The sequence below is a fragment of the Dasypus novemcinctus genome, chromosome 7, assembly GCF_030445035.2.
Source record: "Dasypus novemcinctus isolate mDasNov1 chromosome 7, mDasNov1.1.hap2, whole genome shotgun sequence".
NCBI classification, from domain to species: Eukaryota; Metazoa; Chordata; class Mammalia; order Cingulata; family Dasypodidae; genus Dasypus; species Dasypus novemcinctus.
This window is the reverse complement of record NC_080679.1, coordinates 30,898,884-30,922,854: the sequence shown is the minus strand read 5'-3', so window position 1 is coordinate 30,922,854 and position 23,971 is coordinate 30,898,884. Positions and strand designations below refer to the sequence as shown.

The window sequence follows — 23,971 nt, the reverse complement described above, 5'->3', positions numbered from 1 at the left end:
GCCCCTGCATAGAGGTGCCCCACACGCAAGGTGTGCACCCCACAAGGAGAGCTGCCTGCTTGAAAAAAAAAGCACAACCTGCCCAGGAGTGGCTCTGCACACATGGGGAGCTGATGCAGCAAGATGATGCAACAAAAAAGTGATGTAGTTTCCCAGTGCCACTGGATAATGTAAGTGGACTCAGAAGAACACACAGCAAATGGATGCAGAGAGCAGACAAAAATGGGGAGGGGGGGAGGAGAGAAATAAAATAATTCTTTAAAAAAAAATCAAATGACAAAAGTTAAGGTGCTAAGCTATCTATAGATACAGATTAAATTTTTGTATAACTGCCATTTTATTTTTTCTATTTCTTACATTCCTTATACATTTTAAAAATTAAAGATTAAGGTATTGAAGTTAAAATAAAACTAATGATTTAAGACACTGTTTTAATGAAAATGCCACTTCAAATCAAGATTTTATGAGATTTAATTCATTAATATGGGGTTGGAAGAAAACTCTTTTATATGCTGATATTATCATACACATTTTAAATTTTTGGAGGAAATAACTAAGGAAATAAATATCAGCTTTGTTATTTTGTTTGTTTTTGTTTGTTTGTTTTTTGAAATCCATTCTTATTACATAAATGAACAGAATTCTATCCTATTCCTTTTAGTATGTGCTAGTAATGTAGCTCAGGGAAAATTATAACAGCTGCCTAGGTAATGTGTGTTTTATTTAAAAGCTAATTCAAGTATTTCTTAGTATAACTACATTTTAAAAACCTGAATTGTTCTAAATTTCAAAACAAACAAGCAATCAAATCAGTGTTCTGTTGTGAAAATTTTAGAGTTCTATCTTCAAAGTATTTTTACTGTGTATCTTAAGTTGACTTTTTCCCAGTGTACTTCTTTTTCCTACAAGACTTTCTCTAGATCATTTTTGTCTGGGCACACTTTGGTTTCCTTTATTGTACAAATTCATTTTTTCATTATTTTTGTTTTGTAAGAAGGAATTTTTTGGTTCTAGATGAAACTCTTACTGATATAAAGGCTTATAAGCAGAGTATAGGGCTCAGATTTCAAAGCTGGATGACTGCCATTTTATATCTTCCTCGATGGAAATCCAGGCACCCAGGGTTTTGTAAGTATACTATATATCCCTATCAGGTCTCAGCAATTGGTAGCATCATTTTATTGTCATATAAGGTTCTATTCTGTCATATAACAATAGTTATTTCTATTCCATAATTTAATTTTGGCTTTGTGAAAGAAATTTAAAAAGAAAACCCCACGTAATAATTGACAGTTCTCATTAACTGGCATTTACTTATGAATAAATGCATGCTCCTTCATATGCTGGCAAGGCAAAATAAGGTATAGATAAGCTCCACTGAAAAATGAGAATCATCATATAGATATCTAGATAAAGTAATTCTCTTCTGTGTTTTGCTTTATAAATAATTTCTCTTTAGTGTTCTTTTAAAAAAAAATCAATTTCCCTAATGCACTTAAAGTAATTTGACTTAAAAATCTAAAATTTTATGTTTAGCTCTTTAATAACTTATCTGTTTTGTTAGTAAAAGTAATTAGTAATGATGTAACTACTTCTTCTCCCCTAATTTTCCTCATCAGTATTTTTGCATCTGTGATCTAATATTAATCAAGATGGCATAGATTGGGATGGGGTCATCTACAATAAAATAAAAAGCACAATGGTTTTATTGATGGTAATTGTGCATATAATATCAGAAACCTGATGATATTTATTTGAATACCATTAAGTATTCCATTACATAATTCCCTGGGAAAGGATATCTAAAGTTTAATTGCAATAGATGTTAGGTTATTTTCAGAAAGTTTGTAGTGATTCACACTCCCACTAACAATGGATAAGAATGCGATTTTTTAAATGTTTGCCAGTATACATGTTATTGCTCTTTATAACTTTTTCCACTCAGAAGAATGAAAACAATATTTCATTGTTGTCTTAACTTGCTTTTCCTGAGATGGTTCATCTTTTCACTATATCAGTAGTGTACATTTCTTCTGTGAAAACCCTATTCATATTCTTGCTTTTAAAAATATTTTGTCTTTTTTCATATAGATTTATAAGTAGTTCTTGTCATACATTTATTTATATCTCAAAGGTTTTGCAGATATATCTTTGGAGATTATCACTTTCCTTTTTTTTTTTTTTTTGGCCATTAACAATATAAACTTTATGTAATTAGGTAAGCCTTTCTTTATCTTTATGGATTTCTTCCTGTTTTATTTAAAAAGGTCTCCTCCACTGCAGGTTTGCTTATTTAGTTTTCTACTTTAAAATATAAGGATATGACCACCATCCTCCCCCCTCCTTATTATTATTATTTTTAACAAATGAAAGCACAAGCTTAGAGTTTAATAACTATAGTTCTTTTCAGGTACTAATAATCTTTGTTATATATATTAATAACTATTATAACAGTGTAATTCATCGGCACTGTTGAACATTTATTATCAGCTGCCTGGCAAGCATTTTCCTTCTTACTGTTTGAAGGCCCTAAATGTTCTTTGGAAAATCACTCTTTTCTGCTAAGTAGTATTGACCTAGCTCCAGGGTCCAATTTGATCTTGATTGACATAAGCTAATCAGCACATCTCATTTCCAACACAATTAGACCTGTGAAGATCTGGGGTATGGTCAGGTGGAAAGTGGCTTAAAAGTAGCATTTCTGTTTTCTACAGACTATTATGGTGCTACAATATAAAATTTAAAACTGCTGAAGCCATAATGCCAGCATGATATTGTTGTAGCAGAGAGAAGTCAGGTGATCATGGTATCAAGGGCCAGGACACAAGACTTTTCTGAGAAGGAAGGTTTATTAACAGCCAGCTGGGCCCAGCGGACTTCTGTCCAAAGACTGAGCCCTGAATAGGATTTCTAGGTCCCTTTTATATAGATCATGTAGGAGCTGGGGTCAAGCGGCGCTTTTATGCAAAAAGTACTTTCTTTGTTAGTTTCTTAGAGTTTTAGGGGTTTGTTTGGATACTAGGTATGTTTGGATTAACGTATCACCCACATACCAGGTAAACTTGAATCAACATATTGCTCACATTCCCATTCCATCTGGATGTAAGTTCAAATACACATTTAGTCTGCATCCTTCCTCAAAGCCTATAGAGCCTATATCACTTAATTGGCTTTCCAAAAACTAGACAAACTTAGATATAGAATTAGGTAAGTTTGAATTCATGCACAGGCCATTTTAATATAAGCCATGCTAATATCATAAGAAAGAAGCCCAGACATAGATACTGTGATATGTAAGGCATGAATCGAGCCCACCTGAAGCTACCCCTATTAAGGGAATTTACACTTAAAAGAGCCATAAGTTCCTTTTTCACATTAAGGCATTTTCAGATGGCTTTCCTCCCCCACCCCAAGACATTCCCGAATAAGTGTGAACTGTGAAGTGGAGGGGAGTCTTATTCTACTGTTATAATGAAATCTCCACTTTTGCAGGTAATTAAATTAGAAAACACATCTTGTCTGATGTTTCAGTAACTAAATATTGAATTGCCTTTTGCAAAGATGGAAAAAAAAATTTTCTCAACCAAGTTTTTTCCCCCAAATATGATTTTCAATATGATTTCTTGATTAATTTTTAAAGAATTCAATTATATAATAAAAGAGAAAATATTTTGGGAAATCTGGATTTTTTTTACTTTCTTAAGCAAATTGTGATATTAAAAATCTTGAGGAACTTCCAAGGAAGATGTTGGAGTAGGAAGCTCTAGGACTCAGTTTTTACATTTCCTATCAAATAGGCAGGAACTGTTAGAAATAACAAACTCCAGGGGACTGAATAACACTGTACAGCATCCTGGGAGGAGTGGAGGGGGTGAGGGGTGGGGGGAATGAAAGTCTGATGAATTATGGTACATAACTGTAAATTGATCTCTATGCCAAATGGCTACTGGCTCCCATCCTTCACTCTTGTGGCAGGCTGCTGTGAAGTCCAGTCCCTGGCTACCTGCTGGTGACAAAATGGGAGGTAAAAATCCTCTTCACCAAGAAAAAGAGTGGGCATGGCTAATCAATAATCCTGGATTTTGATTAGCAAATCAGATTGCTGGGTCCTGGCTCTGAGGGAAGCTGCTGTTTCAGCCAGCCCTGGCCTGAACCAGAGGCTGTGGAGATTTAAAAAAACAGCACCTCCTAAGGGCTGTGGAGGAGAGTTAGTTGAAGGACCACATTTGCTGGGCAGATCTGGGAAGCTTAGCACTGGGGAACTGTATGAGAAGATTTTAGTTCCCTCCCTGACCCCCTCATCAGAACCCTTGGAAGGTGGTCTGTGCCCCCTTTATGAATCCCTGACTCTTTTTAGGTTGGGAAAGACTGTCTTGAGAAAGTCTTCTGCAGGGTGCTCCCCCTCTAGAATATGCCCTCCAGGCAAAAGCAACTTGAAACAATGAAAGGAGTGTAAAAAACCAGAGAGGTAGACAGTCTGGGACAAAGACCTGCTGATTTCTAATACCTGGGAGAGGGAGGTTTGTCCCCTAGGAAACAGGGACAACCAAACTACTGTAAATAGGAGAATTCTAAAACAACTAACAAATGAAAAACAGGACGAAACAGAGACCCACAAAGACAGGGAAGACCTTGTACCCTGCATTTGCCTTGGGCAGACCTTCCTGATAGGAGAGCTGAAGATCAATAAAGTGTCTATCTTATCAACAGCTGGTTATAAAGCTAAGAAACAGACAACCCAGGGAGTAAATCCCAGAGACAACATTTTAAAATGTTAAAATATACAATGTGCAACAGAAGAGTACATCACAAAGGAACAGGAAATGATGGCTCATCCAAAGTAAGAGGATAAAAATATAGAAACATCAATGAAGGAGACAATAATGTGGACATACTGAACAAAGCCTGTTAAAAAATGATCTTATAAATTTTCAAGGAGATGAACGAAAGTACAGAGAAAGAGGATATCAGGAAAACAATGATAAATAATATGAGAGTCTATGTAAACAGATGGAAATTCTAAAAAGGAACCAAACAAAATGAAGTTGAAGACCTTAATAACTGAAATCAATGCTCAGGATAGTTTCAAGAGTAGAATGGATTTGGCAGAAGAAAGAATCAGTGAACTTGGAGACAAAATACTTGAAATGAGTTGGGGTGAGTACAAATTTAAAAAATACTGAAAGTGAAAATAGTCTAAGACAGGTATGATACATCATCAAGTGTGCCAATATACCCATTATGGGACTACCAGAAGAAGAAAGAGAGAAAGATCAGTAGGAATAGTCAAAGAAAAAATGACAGAAAGCTTCTCACACTTAATGAAAAAACATAAACATGCACATCCAAGAAGCTTAGAGAACCAAACAGAATAAACATGAAGAAAAATACACCTATCATATACTGATTGCATTATCAAATGCAAAAATAAGGAGAAAGTTCTGAAAGCTGCAAGAGAAAAGCAATGTGTTATGTACAAAGAAGTCCCAAACTAGATTGAGTGCCAATTTCTCATCAGAAAATAGATTAAGTGTAAATTTCTCATCAGAAATCATGGAAGAAAGAAGGCAGTGGGTTGAAATACTTAAAATGTGGAATGAAAATAGCTGCCACTCAAGAATCTCATAAACAATGTTTTAGTTTGGTAAAAGCTGCTGAGAACAACATACCAGAAATGGGGTGGCTTTTATAATGGGAACTTTTCAAAGTAAAAGCTTACAGTTCCAAGGCTGTGAAATGACCAAATCAAGGCCTCATCAGAGATGCTGTCTCTCTGAAGCTCAGATGTAGGCAATCAGGCACATCATAGCAATGTCTAAAGATGCTTCTCTCCAATCTCAGCTGTGGGTGATCAGGTACATGGCAGGGCATCATGTCAAGGCTTCAAGTGAAGCATTCTCCCTGAGCACAGCTGTGGATAATCAGCCATATGGCTCATCTACCCCTCTACTCCAGGCCTCTTCTCTTTCAGGCTCTAGGGGTCTTCTTTCCATGCCCCTCTCCTTCACTGATTCCAGTCTTTGGCCTCTGGGACCTCTCAGTCTCTCAGGACTTCTTTATTTCTGTGCTTTTCCCCTGTGTATCCCTGCTTTTAGTCATCTGTTTATAAAGGATGCCTGTAAGAGGACCAAGACCCAGCCTGGGTCGCACAATCCAACCAGGGGATTTCAAATGAAGCCACACAATCAAAAAGGTCCCACACCCACAAGAATGGATTAGCCCTAAGGACATGATTTTTGGGGATCCACCCAGCTTCAAACTGTCACACCTGGCTAGACTCACTTTAAAAAATGATGGAAAGATAAAGACATTTCCAGATAAACAAAAGCTGAGAGAGTTTATCACTACTAGACCTGCCCCATAAGCAATGCTAAAAGTAGTTCTTCAGACTGAGATGAAAGAACATTAAACAGTGATTCTAAGCAGCATCATGAAATAAAGATCTGTGGTAAATGTAACCATTTGAGTAATTATAAATGCCAGTATTGTTGTATTGTTTGGTATGCTATTCCAATTCTTACTTCCTACAGGTGCTAAAATCCAAATATATGTTTTTGTACAAACAATGTACAAAGATTAAAAATGGTATGGGAGCAAAGGGAGCAAAGTATAAAGTATATGTGCACACTACTGAAATTAAATTGGTATCAAACCAGCTATAAGTGTTATTTATATTTAGGATGTGAAATTTTAACCCCATGTTAACCAGAAAACAAAACAGAAAAATATGTCCAGATAGAAATAAGAAGGCACAATATGGCACAATACAAGAAAGCAAATAAATATAAATGTAAGCTTTAATGGAAGTGAGGGACAAAAAAGTACAAGACTTATAAAAGCTAAATAATGAAAAGGCAGAAGATAGTCAGGTATTATCAGTAGTAACTTCAAGTGTAAGTGGATTAAATCTCCAGTCAAAAGGAGATTTACAGAATAAATAAAAAAGACATGACCCAACTATGGGTTATGTAGTAGACTCACCTTCAAGTCAAAGATACAAGTAGGTTGGCAGCAAAAGGTTGGAAAAAACATACCATGGAAATAGTAAGCAAAAGAGAACTGGGGTGTCTATACAAATATCAGATAAATATAAATTAGGCTCAGAATAGTTATGAGGGACAGATGTGGTCATTACATACTGATAAATGGAACAATTCTACAGGAAGATGTACAACTAAATATGTATGCAATTAACAGCAGAACTGCAAAATATATGAAATAAATACTAACAGATTTGAAGGAAGAAATGGACAGTTTTACATTATTATTAAGATACTTTAACACACCACTCTTGATAAAGGATAGAACGTCTAGTAAGAAGATCCATAAGGAAGTACAAGACTTGAATGACTCTAGACTAACAGCCATATATAGACTACTGCACTTGAAAAAATCAGAATACTCATTTTTTGGTCACAAAACAAGTTTCAATAAATTAAGAAATATTGAAATCATTCAGTGTGTTTTCTCCAATCACAACAGAATGAAGTTATAAGTCAATAACAAAGGGAGAAAGGGAAGATTCACAAATATGTGGAAATTAAACAGCATACTCTAAAATAGCCAGTGGGATAAAGAGAAAATCAGAAGTAAAATTAGGAAAATCTTGATGTGAATGAAAACAAAAATACAGCCTACAAAAACTTATGGTAATGAAGGCAGTAGAGAGGGGAATTAAAGTTCTAAATACTTACATTGAAAAAGAAGAATGACTTCAAATCAGATACTGAACCTTAAAACTGGAGAAACTTGATAAGACAAACTAAATCCAAAGTGAGAAGGAAGGAAATAACAAAGATTAGAATAAAAATAAATGAAATAGAAAACAAAAATCAATATTAAGAATTAACAAAACCAAAAGTTGTGTCTTTGAAACAAACAATAAAATAAACAAAACTTTAGCCAGATTAACAAAGAAAAAAGAAAGGATAAAAGTAACAAAAACCAGAAATTAAAAAGAGAGATATTACTATAGGTCCTGATGAAATAAAAAAGAATTTTAAGTGGATACTATGAGCAATTGTTAGCCAAAAGTTAGATAACCTAGATGGAATGGACAAATTCTTTGATACACACAAACTATCTACATTGACTCGAGAAGAATTAGAAGATCTCAAACTATTTCTAGTAAAAAGATTGAATCAATAATTAAAAACACCACAACAAAAAAAGCCCAGAACCAGATGGCCTCACAGGGGAATTCTACCAAACATTCTAAGAAGACTTGACACCATTTCTGCTCAAACTCTTCCAAAATAATCTAAAAGAGGGAATGCTCCCTAACTCATTCTATGATGCCAACATCACCCTCATTCCAAAGCCAGATAAAGATACCACAAGCAAAAACATAAACAAAAATACAAAAACAAAAAAAACCAGCAGAGACCAATAGACCAATATTTATTAATACAGATGAAAAAATCCTCAATCAAATACTAGTGAACAGAATCCAACAGCATATTAAAAGAATTATATACCATGATCACGTGGAATTTATCCCTGGTATGCAAAGTTGGTTCAACATGAGAAAATCAATTAATGTAATACATCACAATAATAGAATGAAGTGGGAAAAAAACACATGATCATCTCAATCAATATAGGAAATGTAATTCACAAAATACAGCACCCTTTCCTGATAAAAACACTTAGAACAGTAGGAATAAAAGGAAACTCCCTCAATGTAAAAAAGAGCATATGTGAAAAGCCCACAGATAACATCCTACTTACTGGTGAAAAACTGAAAAATTTCCTTCTAAGAAACTTTGGACAAAGCATTGCCAGAGGCATTAAGCAAGAAAAAGAAATAAAAGACATCTTAATTGGAAAGGATGAAGTAAACTTTCCATTTTTGCAGATATGATCCTATATACAGAAAATTTTAAAAATCTGTGACAAAGCTTGTCGAGATAATGAATAAATGCAGCAAACTGTCAGGGTATAAGATCAACACCCAAAAATCAGTAGTGTCTCTATACACAAGCGACAATTATTTGGAAGAGGAATTCAAGAAAAAAATTGCACTCACAATAGCAACTAAAAGAATAAAAAATCTATGACTAAATCTAACCGAGGATATAAAGGACTTGTACACCAAAATCTACAAAACATTGCTAAAAGAAACCAAAAACAGTGTAAATAAATAGAAATATATTCTATATTTGTGTATTAGAAACTTAAGTATCGTTAAGATGTCAATACAACCCAATATAATTTATAGATTCAATGCAATACCTATAAAATTTCCAACAACCTTCTTTACAGAAATGAAAAAGCCAATCATCAAATTTATATGGAAGGGTAGTGTGCTCTGAATAGCTAAAGCCATCTTGAAAAAGAAGAGTGAATTGTGAGGACTCATACTTCCCAATCTTAAAACTTATTATAAATCCATAGTAATCAAAACAGTTTGCTACTTGCACAAGGACAAACATATAGACCAATGGAATAGAATTGGGAGCTCAGAAATCAACCCTCACATTTATAGCCAACTGATTTTTGAAAAAGAGAGTAAGATCACTCAATTGGTAAAGAATAGTCTCTTCAACAAATGGTGCTGTGAAATCTGTATCTCCATTTGCAAAAAAGAAGAGAAAAACTCCTTCCTCATACCATGTACAACCAACTCAAAATGAATCAAAGACCTAAATATAAGTAAAAGAACCATCAAACTCCTAGAAGAAAACATAAGGAAACATCTTTAGGACCTTATGTTAGGCAATGGTTTCTTAGACTTTACACCCAAGGCATAAGCAACAAAAGGGAAAATAGATAAATGGGACCTCATCTAAATTAAAAACATTTGTTTCTTAAAGGACTTTATCATGAGTTAAAAAGTCACCCTACACAATGGGAAAAAATATTTGGAAACCATGTATCTGATAAAGGGCTAATCAATTAATTCAAAAATGGGCAATGACTTGAACAGACATCTCTTCAAAGAAGATATTCAAATGGCCAGAAAGCACATGAAAAAGTGCTCAACATCATTAGCCACCAGGGAAAGGCAAAACAAAACCATAATGAGATACCATTAGAATGGCTGCTATTAAAAAAATAGAAAATACCAAGTGTTGGAGGGAATATGGAGAAATAGTCATTCATTGCTGGTGGCAATGTAAAATGGTACAGCCACTATGGTTCCTCAGAAAGCTAAGTGTAGAACTATCATCCCACTACTAGAGATATACCCAAAAGAATTGAAAGCAGGAACTCAGATATTTGTGCTAATGGTCATAGTGGCATTATTCACAAGTGCCAAAAGATGGAAGCAACTCAAGTATCACCAACTGATGAATGGATAAATAACATGTGGTATACACATACAATTGAATGATTCAGCCAGAAAAAACAATGAAGTCCAGATACATACAACAATATGGATGGACCTTGAAAATGTCATGTTGAGTAAAATAAGCCAGACACAAAAGGACAAATATTGTATTATCCCAGTGATTTGAAACAGAATAAGCAAACTCATGGAGACAGAATCTAAAATATAGGTTACCATGGGACAGTGTGGGAATAGGAAATGGGTAGTTAAGGCTTAAGTACAGAGGTCCTCTTTGAAATGTTGGAAACATTTTGGTGTAGTGGATGCTGGTGATAATATCACAACATTGGGAATTCAGTTAATGGCACTGAAATATACATCTGAATTAGATTTAAAGGGAAAATTTTAGATTGTATATATGGTAACAAAATAAAGAGTTTTTAAAAATCTATGGAACTATACTACACAAACAGAGAACCCTAAATTAAACCGTGGACTTTAAAAGTACAGTTATAAAAATGTGCTATCAATTTTAGTGAATGTTCCACACCAATGCAAAGGGTTGTTAATGGGCTGGTATATGGGAATCTTATATTTAATGCATGATTGTTGTGTGAACCCACAACTTCTCTAATAAAGAAGAAAAAAACGGGAGTTAAGATAAAAACACTGACATCCAAATGGAAAAAAAATCTTGAGGATGTTAAAAATCAATTTGGGTTTCAAAAGGCAGCAATATACTATAAATAAGAAGAGTATAGAATCTACCATTCACCTTTTGGTCAATTAAAGCAAACAGTATCTGGTGGTTAGAGAAATTTCATGAAAAATTATGGACTGGTCTAATATTAGAAATTTAAATATTAACAAGACTCTTGAAGATGGAAATTTTGTGGTAGCCAAGTTCTGATACCTTCTGTCTCCCAGCAGACTGCCTAGCCCCAACCTATATGATTGGCCAAATATATTTAAATTATTTTATTCTGCCAGTAGCTTCTGCTTTATTGGAATTTTGATATGATCAGCATTCAATGCCAATATCTGGAAAACACAGGTGGGCTGCTGATGTTGGAACCTCCCAACTACAATAAATGGTGAGTTTATTAGGAAAGTAAGCTTGGAGTTCAGATGCATCAGAAATTGTTCTAAATATAGGAGCAAAGAGTGAGGTCAAAAGTTCTTAGAAAATGCAGAATTTTTTGCTCATTATTTATTGAAAGTAGTATTTTCTCTCCAAAAGAAAGTGTCAGAAACTAGTTAGAAAGAGGAGAGATGGGGAGGAGGAGAAGAAGAAGAGAAGAAGAGAGGAAGACAGGAAGGGAGGTAGGGAGAAAGGAAGGGAGGAGAGAGAAAGGAAATAAGCAATAACAGATCTAGAGAGGCCACTTGATTGGGAAAAGGATGACATAAATCTATATGATATATCCTTGGGAAAAGAAACTTGCCATTTCAACAACTCATTCATCAGAATTGTTTACTGATGTCTTTAATAATTTATTGGCAGCTAAGAAATATATTTTAATAGTAATAAATCCAACTAGCATGTATTGTGGCATATTGGAAACATGGTTACGAGATGCTCATATTTTTAAGGCTTGACTATTAACAATAGCTTTTAAAGGACCCTTAAAATAAACTTGACTGAAGTTTGTATGTGAATGATGAAAGATTTTTTAGAAATCTAAAGAATTTCTTTGAAGACAAAGATGAGTTTATATTTCTTGCTAAATATAGTAATTTCATTCATGCAACTCACAGTAAGTGGTTGCCTTCTTTTTACCTTTAATTTTACTCATTCTAAAATATATCAAAGTTTCCTTGAAGATTTAAAATATAGTCTCTGTCAAATCAATAAATTAATTTGTAAGCATTTATATTTACAGAATTTTAATCTTAACAAATCAATTTTGAAGTGACAAAACTGTCAGATCTGGTTTGAGTTATGCTTCTTGTCCGTGACAAAGAAATAGTACCAAAAGAGATTAAAAGAGGCAGCTTTTGAAACATTTACCCCCTTTCCCATTTTTTTTTTTTTGCAAATGAAAGCATTTAATCTAATCACCCCCATACCATATTATGGTGTATATAATGATTTTTTATTTTTATTTTTAGGGATTACTCCTCCAGGAGCTTGTAGTAAGAGAAGAGACTGACAATTAAGTACAATTAAAATTCTAACTATTAAATGCTAAAAATGATGTATTTGCAAATAACAAAGACAGCCTAAGAGTGGAGATAATTAGAGGAAGCATTCTGAAGAAGATGATTGCTAAACTGATTATTTTAGAATTTAGCTCAGGAATTGGGGTATGTTTAGTGGTAGAAATAAAGTGGATGATGATAGTGAGGGGAAAAAAAGTGCTGTATCCCAGGAAGACTTAGACAATCATATATACTGAGAAAGAACTAGAAGAGATTGAATGTGTTATAACAAAACATATGTAAAAAAGATCTGCAAGGAATTGAAAATTGTTGGAGCAAAAAAATGTGAGATGAGACTGAAAAGGTAGGAAGAGGCCAAATCAATTTTATGCTCCATAAAAAGGAGCTTGAATTTTGTGAAGCTTCTTGTTATGTTTAATTTGCAGTCATGATGGATTTTTTGCAAGGGAGTGACATGATGTGATGCTTTTTAGAAAAGAGGAGGGTTAGAAATGCTTATAGAAGCAGATGTGGCTCAAGCCATTGAGCTCCTGCTACCACATGGGAAGTCCTGGGTTCAGTTTCAGGTGCCTCCTGTAGAAGAAGAGGAAGACAGTGAACTGGCACAATGGGCTGATGCAGCAAGCTGACACAACAAGATGACACAATAAGGAGACACAAAAAAGAAACACAATGAGAAACAAAAAAGCAGGGAGCAGAGGTGGCTCAAGTGATTGAGTACCTCTCTCCCACATGGAAGATCCCAGGTTCCCAGTGCCTCCTAAAGAGAAGATGAACAGACAGAGAGCAGACAACTAGCACAAACAATGGGGGGAGGGGGGGAGGGGAATAAATAAAGTAAATCTTTAAAAAGAAAAGAAATGATTAATAATGAGTCAGGGAGATAAGATATAACAAATTCTGGTAAGAAGTGAAGAGGATTTGTATTATGGCAACTGCTTTGGGGATGAGACAACAAATTTATAAGATTTTGGAAGTATAATCTAGATTGTTTAGAGTGAAGAGGAGGGAGAAGATTTGATATCCAACTTGGGTCACTGAATGAATGGTAGTATTCCTTGAAACAAGGACCAAAAAAAGAGTGGTAAGTGGGACTAGGGATGTGTAGGGACACAGAGAGTGAGTTTAAAGTGTCCATGAAAAAATATGAATTACTAGAGGAAATTGGTTCTATGTGTCAGAAGCTCTGAGAAAATTGAGTTTTAAAGATATAAAATTGGGAGTCACCTGATGTTCATATATTTATTGTCCCCCACCATTTCCATTTGTCTGACTACTGCTACTACTATGTCCTATCATACCATTCCATACCTACTTAAAACCAAGCAAAGGGTGGTGTTCCATTTTTTAAAACTAAACAGGCTTTTTGGCAAAGGAACCTGGACAATATTTGTTAGACATGGTAGGGAAAGTTCTTACTCTGCATTAGAAAAGCAACAGCCAGATATCAACTGTTACAGAAATGAAGGTGGAAAATATTACTGCCAGAGATCTTGAACAGACTCCTGGTCAGTCATCAGGAAGTAGTTCTTTATGTAATAGATGAATTTGGCTTCCACTGTGGGAAGAGAACCATCCTTTTCTATATGTGCTTCTATTTTTGCTTTAATGTCTTCTACAGAACTAGGTCCTTTTGGTGTTCTAGGACTTTTTGCCTGTTTTTTTTTTTTAAGGATTCTTGAGCTTTTGATCTTGGTGTTGATGGTTTAGAGTCTTTTCCATTCTGGTTTGATTTCTGTGTATTTTTGGTGGGAGTATCTCATATAGATTTCTTCACTAGAAGTTTTTCTTCCATTTCCTTCTCATCAAAATCATCATTATGTTCATCTTCATCAGCAGCAAGTTTTACTTTTTTCTGTGGAAAATTGCTACCACTTCTAGGGGAAGATCGCTTTCCAGATGTACTTACACACCCTTCTCCTGTTCATTTTCTGAGCTCTGCATCTTCCTCCACAACTATTAAGTGCTGTCTACTAATATGCACAGGCCCCAAACCATACTTCAACCATAAGACACCAGGTGGTGTTATATTAAAGCTCCCAAGGGAAACTGTTGGCTGTTTTTAAATTACCAGTGTTACAGCCTTCATAATCCATTGCCTATGTGTCAACAATGTGCAGTTCATCCTTTGCACCAGCCCCTGAACTGACCATTCTTAAAGATAACTAGTCCTCATTTTCATCATTGTCCATCTTAAAGTGATAATATTTGTCAACCTTTAGTTCCCAACTGAAAAGGTAGTTCTAGGGTCTCAGGGGGCTCATGTCTAGCTCTATCAAATTTTCCATGGGGTGGTAGCATGCACTTAAGTGGGAGAGAAGGCAGACAGAAGATGACAAAACAACCACTGTTCCAAAGAACAATCACACAGGATGGAATCATCCTGGTGACCTATAGTAATTTAATACGGCAATCATTTCGACTGTTTGAAAGCTTTAAAATTATTTTTAAAATATTAGCCACCTCATGTATTTCTGATTTTTCTTGCAAAAAATCCAAAGTGCAACATAATGACATTGCAGTAAAACGTCCTATCCTTTTTGAGAAATCACAAATGAATAGCAAAGTATCAGAAAATACAATCAGTATTTCTGTCAAGGTTTTACATGCTAGAACATTGCTGGTTTAGAAAAATGAGTTCAAATTTAAATGATAATCTGATCAACTATTGCTTGAAAGAGAAAGCCTTATTGATAGTGAATGCACACTTGATTTATTAGGTTTTGTAGAAAAGTAAACAAAAGTGTAGTAAAAATTTATTAGATTCAACAAGAAAGAAAGAATAATATAGAATGCATTACTTGATTATGCTCACCTATACAGTCCCATAATACATTCTCCTCAATTCTGTTGGACTAATATAGATTCCCTTAATTTCATAATGGAAACTTAGATTTTAAAAATGTGGATAAACAAATATCTCTGCATTATTATTCTATAAAACCAGAAGCATAATCATACCCTCCTATTTGAAATAATTTGTCTTCAATTTTCTTTGCTAAATATTTGTAGATGCTTTATTGATAAATGGAAATTGGTAATTTTTTCAAGTCAGTCCAAAGGTTTCTAAATTTTAATTAATGATCAATGTTGACTTTAATTCCTCTCTATATTGCACCTAGTAAATTGCTCCAGTTTCTAGAACATGAATTGGAACAGATGGAACCATAACTGTGGCTCTGACTGTGGCAAAGACGTTTTCTTAAACATTTCCTATGTAGTTTAGAGCCCACTCTCCAACTTCTTTCCCAAAGAATTCTACCACAAGCTTTATCTTTTCTTGAGAATAATTTCCCTTTATTGTTGGGGATTCTGGGTGCTCTTTTGAGTTTACAAATTTTATCATCTATACTTCAGAAAAAATAGTGTTCCCTCCCACTCTTTCAGTTTTGCATAATTTTGGTTCTTTTGAAATTTATTAATGTTCTTCTAATCTACTACCAACTTGATAATCAAAAAGGCACATTAACATATGAAAGGTCAGAGCTTTTAGCTATAAAAAACATGCTAGAAAAATCTGGTTTCCTACAAAAGCTATAATGCCTAAATGGCAACCATTTTTACATATTATTATATATCTTCATTTCACATTCTGGTTATCATTATCTGGGCTATATATAGGGCTGACTTTTCTCTAAACATTATAAAACTTAAAAATCACTCATATCTATTATGCTATCCCAAAAGATTACCACATTTAAAATCAATTGCTCTATATCTTTCATTTATGTTTTAAGTTTTATTTGTATTTAAAAAAATGCATTGTAATGAAAAAGCTTTCACCATGACAAGGTTAGGGCTTTAACATGTGAAAATAGTTAAAGAAAGGATTTCTAATTTTAAGAGGTATGAAAAGAAAAATATATTTTACTCTGGATTATGACATGTAACCATATAAAATTTATAGAAACTCACATGCACACATTTACATGTCTACATAATCACAAAAGTGGGTCTACCTGTTTTACTCATATAAAATGAACATGTTTCCCAGTTGTCTCTGATTGTATCTGTCTAATATTTTAGTTATTAGGTCAATCTAGTATTATCTTTCTGTTAGGAAAAATCAAATAACTGATGTAATTCTATATATGAATTTTTCTGAAATACTGTCCTTAAAAATTAAAAACTTTATGAAAGCTACATAATCAATCAGTAAGTTAAACTGTTGGTTGAAAAATGCAAATAAATTTAACAAATTAAGTATATATTTCTACAATCCTTACCCTACACCTGTTGTTCAATATTCTTTGAAGCCTCTGGCAATCTTTACAATGAGAGTAATTGACTAGATGACTCCTTAGATCCTGTTAGCTTTAAAATTCTATGGAGACCTGTGGGAAGTCTCTCTTAACAGGAAAGATCTTCAGTTGAAGACAAGAACTGCTCTCCATGAAGGCAGGAAGTTCAGGGTTTGAATGGAGCTTAATGAAGTGCCCTGCTGTGCCACACAGAGAATGAAATTTGAGGTTGTTGATGTGAATGAATCTCTAAAATGCAGTGACCTCTTTGTCAGGCTGTATGTTCTGTTCTCACAGCAGATGGCACTTGAAGAGACCTTTTCTCCCCTTTCATCTTCCTTTTGAAGGCAGCTATCCTAAGAGACTAGTATAATACATTGTAATATATTTTAATTATTTTAAATATCACACCAACCTTCACTTAAATAAAAACGACCCCTATCCCATCACCATGTTTTCTGTGTTTTCTGTGTACTTGCTTTCATCTGATTAGGGAAAGCCATCTCAGACCAATTTTTTTCTATTTGTAGAAAATAACTAAATTTACCCATCTCTTTTTCAATGATTGTCTAATGTCTTTTCCTGGGAGCTGCCTTAGAAGTTAGGAATACTGTGATATAATGCCTTTGGAACTCTATTTCATGTTATACGTGCTTCTTGCTGTTTTCACTCAGGACTCCTACTACCCAATTCAGATTTAACACTTTTTTTCCTATAAGTCCATGTCCTTTGCAGGCACTAGACAAGATTCTGCATATTAAGATTCTATATTGACCGTGGTCAAATTCATTTAATGATAGCCACAGCTTTTATTATCTGGAAAATGCCCCTCTCCTTCTCCCTTTCCTTCCTATCGCAGCATCTGTTTTACTTCTAAACTCATGAGTTCTTTATATGTCTTGGCTTTATATGGTTTGGTTTTTATTTGCAAAATTTTTGGCAGTTTTATTTTCACAGTTCAAATAATATGAGGTTTGTATTAGTTATACTTGAATATTTACTGAAGATTTGCTTCAGTGTTTAAGTCATCTTGTTACCGAATTTTATTTAGGTTCTTGGTTATGCTACAGAAATGAATTTCAAAAGCATGCCGGGTGAGTTAGGCTAGTAATTTATTCAGGTAAGGAGGGAAGAGAAGTGGGAGAAAATAATAGAAAATAATAGAGCAGGGGTCCCAGGTAGAGAGAAAGGGATGTAAAGGGATAAAGAGGGCTGATTTACAAGCTACAATTCCCAATTATAGATTATAAATTCCTAGGTTTACTTGTGTGGCCACATGGCAGAGGAAAAAATTGCGACAGCAGTGCACAGAGGGCATGACAGGTCCTTAGGCAAAAGAACAGGGTGAGAGCCCAGTGCTCCGGTTTGTGCCTGGCTTTTAAACTGTTAATTATTCCACCCATTTACTAATGGCAGGGGAGGGGTTCCAGCTGTTTGCTGTTTTGATTGATTACCCCACCCATCAATTCCTTAGTGAGGATCCAATGATAAAGTTTCTAGGGAACATCTGGGCTTTTCCTTTTTCTCAGGAAGGAGTTTTTGTTTTAGGTAGCAGAATCCCAGGGATGGGGTTTCTCCAGCAGCCAAGTTGGGGGTTTCTGATGTTCATGTGGACTCTCTGTTAGGTTCCAGGTCCATCTATTAATTTCCTATCTTATTAGCCTGCTTCATTCCCCCCTCTTTTGGTGGGAAAACACTTAGACCTGGTAGGATGGCATGTGGATTTGCCAGTCCTCCCCAGGGTATGCTCCCCACATCTGGACAGGGGACTTTAAAGGGGGAGGATGGTTAAGCCTCCCATTGTTTGAGTTATTAACTGACAGGTGTTGAAATAAGGGGGAGGGAGACCTGGGTTTGTGCTGCTGCTTTAGCAGCTGCATCAGCTTGAATATTTCCCTTTGCTATAGCAGTGTTTGCTTTCTGATGTTCTGGACAGTGCATAACTGCTATTTCTTGAGGTAACAGTATAGCTTCTAGTAAATTTAGGATTTCTTGTCCATGCTTAATAGGTGACCCACTGTTAGTAAGCAAGCCTCATTTTTGCCACACAGCAGACTGAACATGGAGGACAAAGAAAGCATACTTAGAGTTCATGTAGATATTAGCACATTTCCCAGCTGCTAGCTTTAAACTTCGGGTAAGGGTAATAAGATCTGCTTTTTTGACTGATATTCCAAGGGGAAGAGCTTTGATTTTTATGTTTTCAAATTGAGAAACTACTGCATAGTCTGCCTTTTTAATTTCTTCCGTAATAAAACTGCTTCCATCTGTGAACCATTCAATGTTTAGGTTAACAAGAGGCTCATCTTTTAAATCTGGCCTGCTCAAGTAGTTATGGTTAAGAGTTTTGAGGCAGGAGTGGAGAAGGGGTCCCTCAGGATCTGACTTGGGCCCTCTACCGGTAGTAAGGTGGCTGGGCTAAGAGTTTGACACACCCTTATTTGCACTTCAGGGGTTTCTAGCAATTGAGCCTGGTGTTTAAGCAATTGGCTACCTGTCAGCCACTGGTGGCCCCTGGCCTCAGCCACATCCTTTACCTGGTGTGGGGTGAAAACTGTGAGAGGTTGCCCCCAAGTTAGTTTGGTCGTTTTCTTAATTCAAAGGGCTGTTGCCTCCACTGCTCTCAGGCAAGTTGGCCATTTTTTTATTTTACAGATATGTTCATTAACTACACAGAAAATGAAGTTTACCAGGACTTTTAACATGTTTAATGTTTTTCTGCACATAATTTAATGGAAAAGATAACACTATAATCGACTAATCAAGCATATATCTAGAATAGGATAAAGGTATTTTAGACAGACTTCATTGCTATGAAATTACTTTTTGCCATTAATATTAATCTAGGTTTCTGGTTAATAATGACTTAGAACTAGAGCCATTTAAATGCTTCAGTTTGGAAGATGCTTTTACAAACTCTATAATTGACCACAACCACAGACTGGCTAATTTACCTTAGATTACAATTAGCAACTAATGGAATTTACTTTATACATTTTAGAGACGGCAGACCCATATTTCTTTAACCACCTCAGGAAATCAGAGAGCCTCTGCCACTGGGGATTCCCAGGGCAGCTGGGACTTGGGAGACAGACCGATTAGATTTTCAACCTGAAGCTACTAAGCTGAATTGTGCTTCTTCCTCCTATTCTTCCAGATTTATTAAATGCAGCCTTGGTTCTTACTTTACTGTCTGATAGTTTTCCAGTTAAACCAGTTATTAAAAGGCCATTAAATGATTAGAGGTTAATTGTACAAAGTTAGCAGACTCTGGGGTTCTGCGTCAGTAATTTCCTTGCTAAACAAAGGCACTTTTCACAAGAACTTTATTTTCACAGTTTTTAAAACAGACCAAAGTATCCTAAAACAAACTTGCAAAATGATTCAGCAAAAATGTAAAACATGGGTAAACATTAGAAATTTCAAGGGTGTTCTGGTCACGTGGCCGCCCTGGGAAAGGGAACTCCCACGGTATCCATCTTGGCTCTGCCCAGGCTTTCCTACTCATCCCCCAGGTAACTGGGTATGGTCAGATAGGAAAGCTGCTTGCAGAGGCTTGGATGTGGTGGCAGGGCATTCCCTCTGGAGGCGGCGGGTGAAGGCAGCGGTCGCCAGCCCAGAGGACAGAGCTTCCTGCATCTAAAACAGTTTGAAAGACCAGTGGCTTAGTGAACTTCAGTCAGTTTGCCAGTTTAATTGGTAATATTTTCTCTAGAATTCTTCAGTATGATTTCCTCCTCTTTTATAGATCAGTTTCTTCTTCTATATTCTCTTAGTTAGTGGTTCTACCTTAGCCAGAGACCTGATCGCCTACCCCTTTACTCCATTGCCCCTCACCTCTTATCAAGGAACAATTCCTATACTTTAATCCCATCTACATTTTTCAGATATGTCATATTCTTTCCCTTTCTGCCAGCACTGCTGTAGGTTACACCCTCATCATTTCTCTGGCAGATTTTTTCAGGGGTCTTCTATCTCCCCATTTTCAAACTTGTCTCTTTGTCAGTCTATTCTCTGCTCTTCACCCAGTTGTATCTCTCTCAAAGATCCTTTCTCTAATTAAAATCTCTTAAGTCTCCCCATCATCTACAAAGTTAAGTCCAAGTTCTTCACATGGCATATAAGGCTTTGAGTGCCCCGGAGGTTGGCTAATATAAGATTGATCTTCCTAAACTTTATGTTTCATTGCAAGCAAAGTACTTGGCTTTCTTTCCCTTGACCACACCGTTTAATGTACTTGTACATTTTCTCATGCTTTCCCCTCTGCCTGTATCATCACCCTTCCTCCCCTTTCTGTACCTGGAAAATCCCTCCTCATCTCTTATATCTCAAGTATCTTTGTTTCTTGGATATTTTCCCATTTCCTTTTGGGTTCCACTAAGTGATTCCTTCTATGAACATCAATAAAAAGTACTGCAATTAGTCATTTACCTTTCTGGCTGCTCTAGTTTTGAAGCAGGGAATTGACAGATATATATCCAGGGCCTGATACAGGGCCAGATTGGTAGGATAAAATCAACAGATATTTGTTGAACTGACTAAAACCAAATTTTTTCATTCTTTTAAAGCTTACCTTTGGAATATGTAACACACTATTTTAAACTATATTTTCAAATAAAATTGTTGCATGATTTAATAGAATGAAGAAAGTATGACTTATGAATTCTACTACAATGTTCCCATTCATATCCTCTCTACATCTAACTATATCAATTCCCTATTTCTTTCTTTCTCTGTCTGTCTATATCTATCTATCTATCTATCTATCTATCTATCTATCTATCTATCTATCTATCTATCTATCTATCTATCTATCTATCTATTTTTCATCTGATCTATTATCTAATCCAGGAATTCTTAACAAGGGGTCCATGAGCTTGAATTGAAATTCAAAAAAACATTATTTTTGTGGGGGTGTGTTGGTGGAGGTGTGATTGATTTATTAAATAATACACAGTATAGTATGGACTTAGTAATGGGTCTGTGGTTTTCACCTGGCTGGCAAAGGAGTCCGTGGAACAAAGAAAGTTAAGAAACCCTGAATTCTAATCTATCTAATCTACATAAATTTGGTCAAGGCTTTAGAATTATTTTAGAAGGCTCCCTTGACCTTCTATAGTCAGTTTTTGATAATTATGAATGTAACTATACTGATAAGTAAGCATAATAAATGAGTTTACTGAGGAAAAAGACATACCCAAATTTTAGATGATGATTTAGAAGCATGATAAGTTTTAACTTTTAAGGTGTTCAAATCATAGGCTATATCCCATCAAAAATAAAATAGAAACCTCAGAAGAATTCATGTTTATGCCCATGAACTTTTCCTCTTATCTCCAACATAACTGTCATGTAACTAATTAAACTCACTAGGATACTCTGATGAGAAGTCTAACATCATGTGGTTCATTGCATTAATATTCTTGTTTTTTGTCAAGTTTAATAACACTTTTATTTATCCAGCTAGAAAAGATTAGACAAAGACAGATAGACATTTAACTCTTTATTATCAATAGTTTAAGAAGAAAATGCAGCTTTTCTTTTCAACTATATAAAATTTGACACTTATTTTTCCTAGGATATCTTGGAAATGTTTTATATGATAACTCGAAATTTAAATAATTTTAAGTTTTTAGATAGTTACATAGCTATTAGTTTTAGAATTTTCTCATTATACCACATCTGGATTTTTGTACCATCTGTAAAGTCATATACGTTTAGAGGTGCAATGGACACAACCAATCCAATGTCCACATAGAAGAGGTGGCATTGGATTGGGAAAAGTGGACATGGTGGACGATGGGTATGGGGAAAGGCAGGAAGAGATGAGAGGTGGAGGCGTCTTTGGGACATGGAGCTGCCTTGGATGGTGCTTCAGAGGTAATCACCGGACATTGTAAATCCTCACAGGGCCCACTGGATGGAATGGAGGAGAGTATGGGCCATGATGTGAACCATTGTCTATGAGGTGCAGAGGTGCCCAAAGATGTACTTACCAAATCCAATGGATGTGTCATGATGATGGGAACGAGTGTTGTTGGGGGGGGGAGAGGGGGGTGGGGGGGTGGGGTTGAATGGGACCTCACATATATATTTTTAATGTAATATTATTACAAAGTCAATTTAAAAAAAAAAAAAAGAAATAGAAATAGGTATTCCTAGTCATTAAATAAATTAAATCCTACTATCAATTCTGACTAGGTCAACAAATATTAGAATTTAAACATTCTGATGTTTTATTTTATATCTTGGAAATATTAATCAAGTAATCCTTACATGTAAATGGCAGAAATCACTTACTATGCAAATTAGATGGTATTTTTTCTTAAAATTAAATATATTTTTCTGTAAATTATTGCATTCATTATCCACTAATACTCAGATCACCATTGTATACTTCATCAATGTGCTTTTGTGCTTCATTAATTTATTAATTGACTGAAAGTTAATGTTCACCATGTGTCAATATCCTTAAGAGATCATTTTGCTTTCCAATGCCAAATCATAGAATGATTGTATATTACCAGCAAGTTGTTTTCATTTGAAAATTTAATAATATTCTTAGATGTTAGGCCTAAAACAATTTGAAATTTAGGTCAGAGAGAGTCCTCAGATTTGGAGGATATTTTCTAAGTTTTATTTTGAAGTTTCATAATCAAAAGTAAAAATGTTTTGAAGTTAGTACAATTTGACAAAGAGATCAAGTCTGTAACTGGCAGCCTAAAATGCCATTTTATTAAAAGTTAACCTTTCAGTGTCCTGAAGTAACTACAATTCTAAAATAAATCAAATTTTATGAGAAAATGATAATGCAAATTATCTGGGGTTCAAATCAGCATATAAAAGCTCTATATAGTTACTCCATAGCCTATAATCTGCTTCTGCTTTTAATCATTGCATTATTATTCCCCATAGAGAAATGGGTCTGACCTGTTGCTTATTGAACTACAAACTTATTCTATTTATCTGATAAACTATCAGGTTGATCTTTGAATTGTGATGTAAGAAAAGTTAAAGAAATCTTGCTCGTAATATATAATCATTTGATAATTTTTAAGTGCTTATTTTCTTATTTTTGTCACTGGGAAAATCACAGTAATTAAAATTAAGCATCCAATAGTAGCATTGGGTAGTTTGGTATTGGAAGCTAAGTCAGGAGAGATTTATGAAAGCCAAAGACTTGGAGTGAATTCACAGATAGATGCATCCCTATTACAGGAATATGCCAATGCCAATTATGGAGATACCACATCCAGCTATCCAAATAAATGTATTTAGATCTTTGAAATTAAAG

The 23,971-nt window shown here is 35.0% G+C and overlaps 1 protein-coding gene and 1 pseudogene across 2 annotated transcripts in view; one reads left to right on the top strand and one right to left on the bottom strand.

Moving 5' to 3' along the window:
* Positions 1–23,971, top strand: part of SPAG16 (sperm associated antigen 16) — a 1,223,101-nt gene that overhangs the window by 270,901 nt on the left and 928,229 nt on the right. The window lies entirely within an intron of this gene.
* On the bottom strand, positions 13,915–14,724 carry LOC139439338 (nucleophosmin pseudogene; annotated as a pseudogene).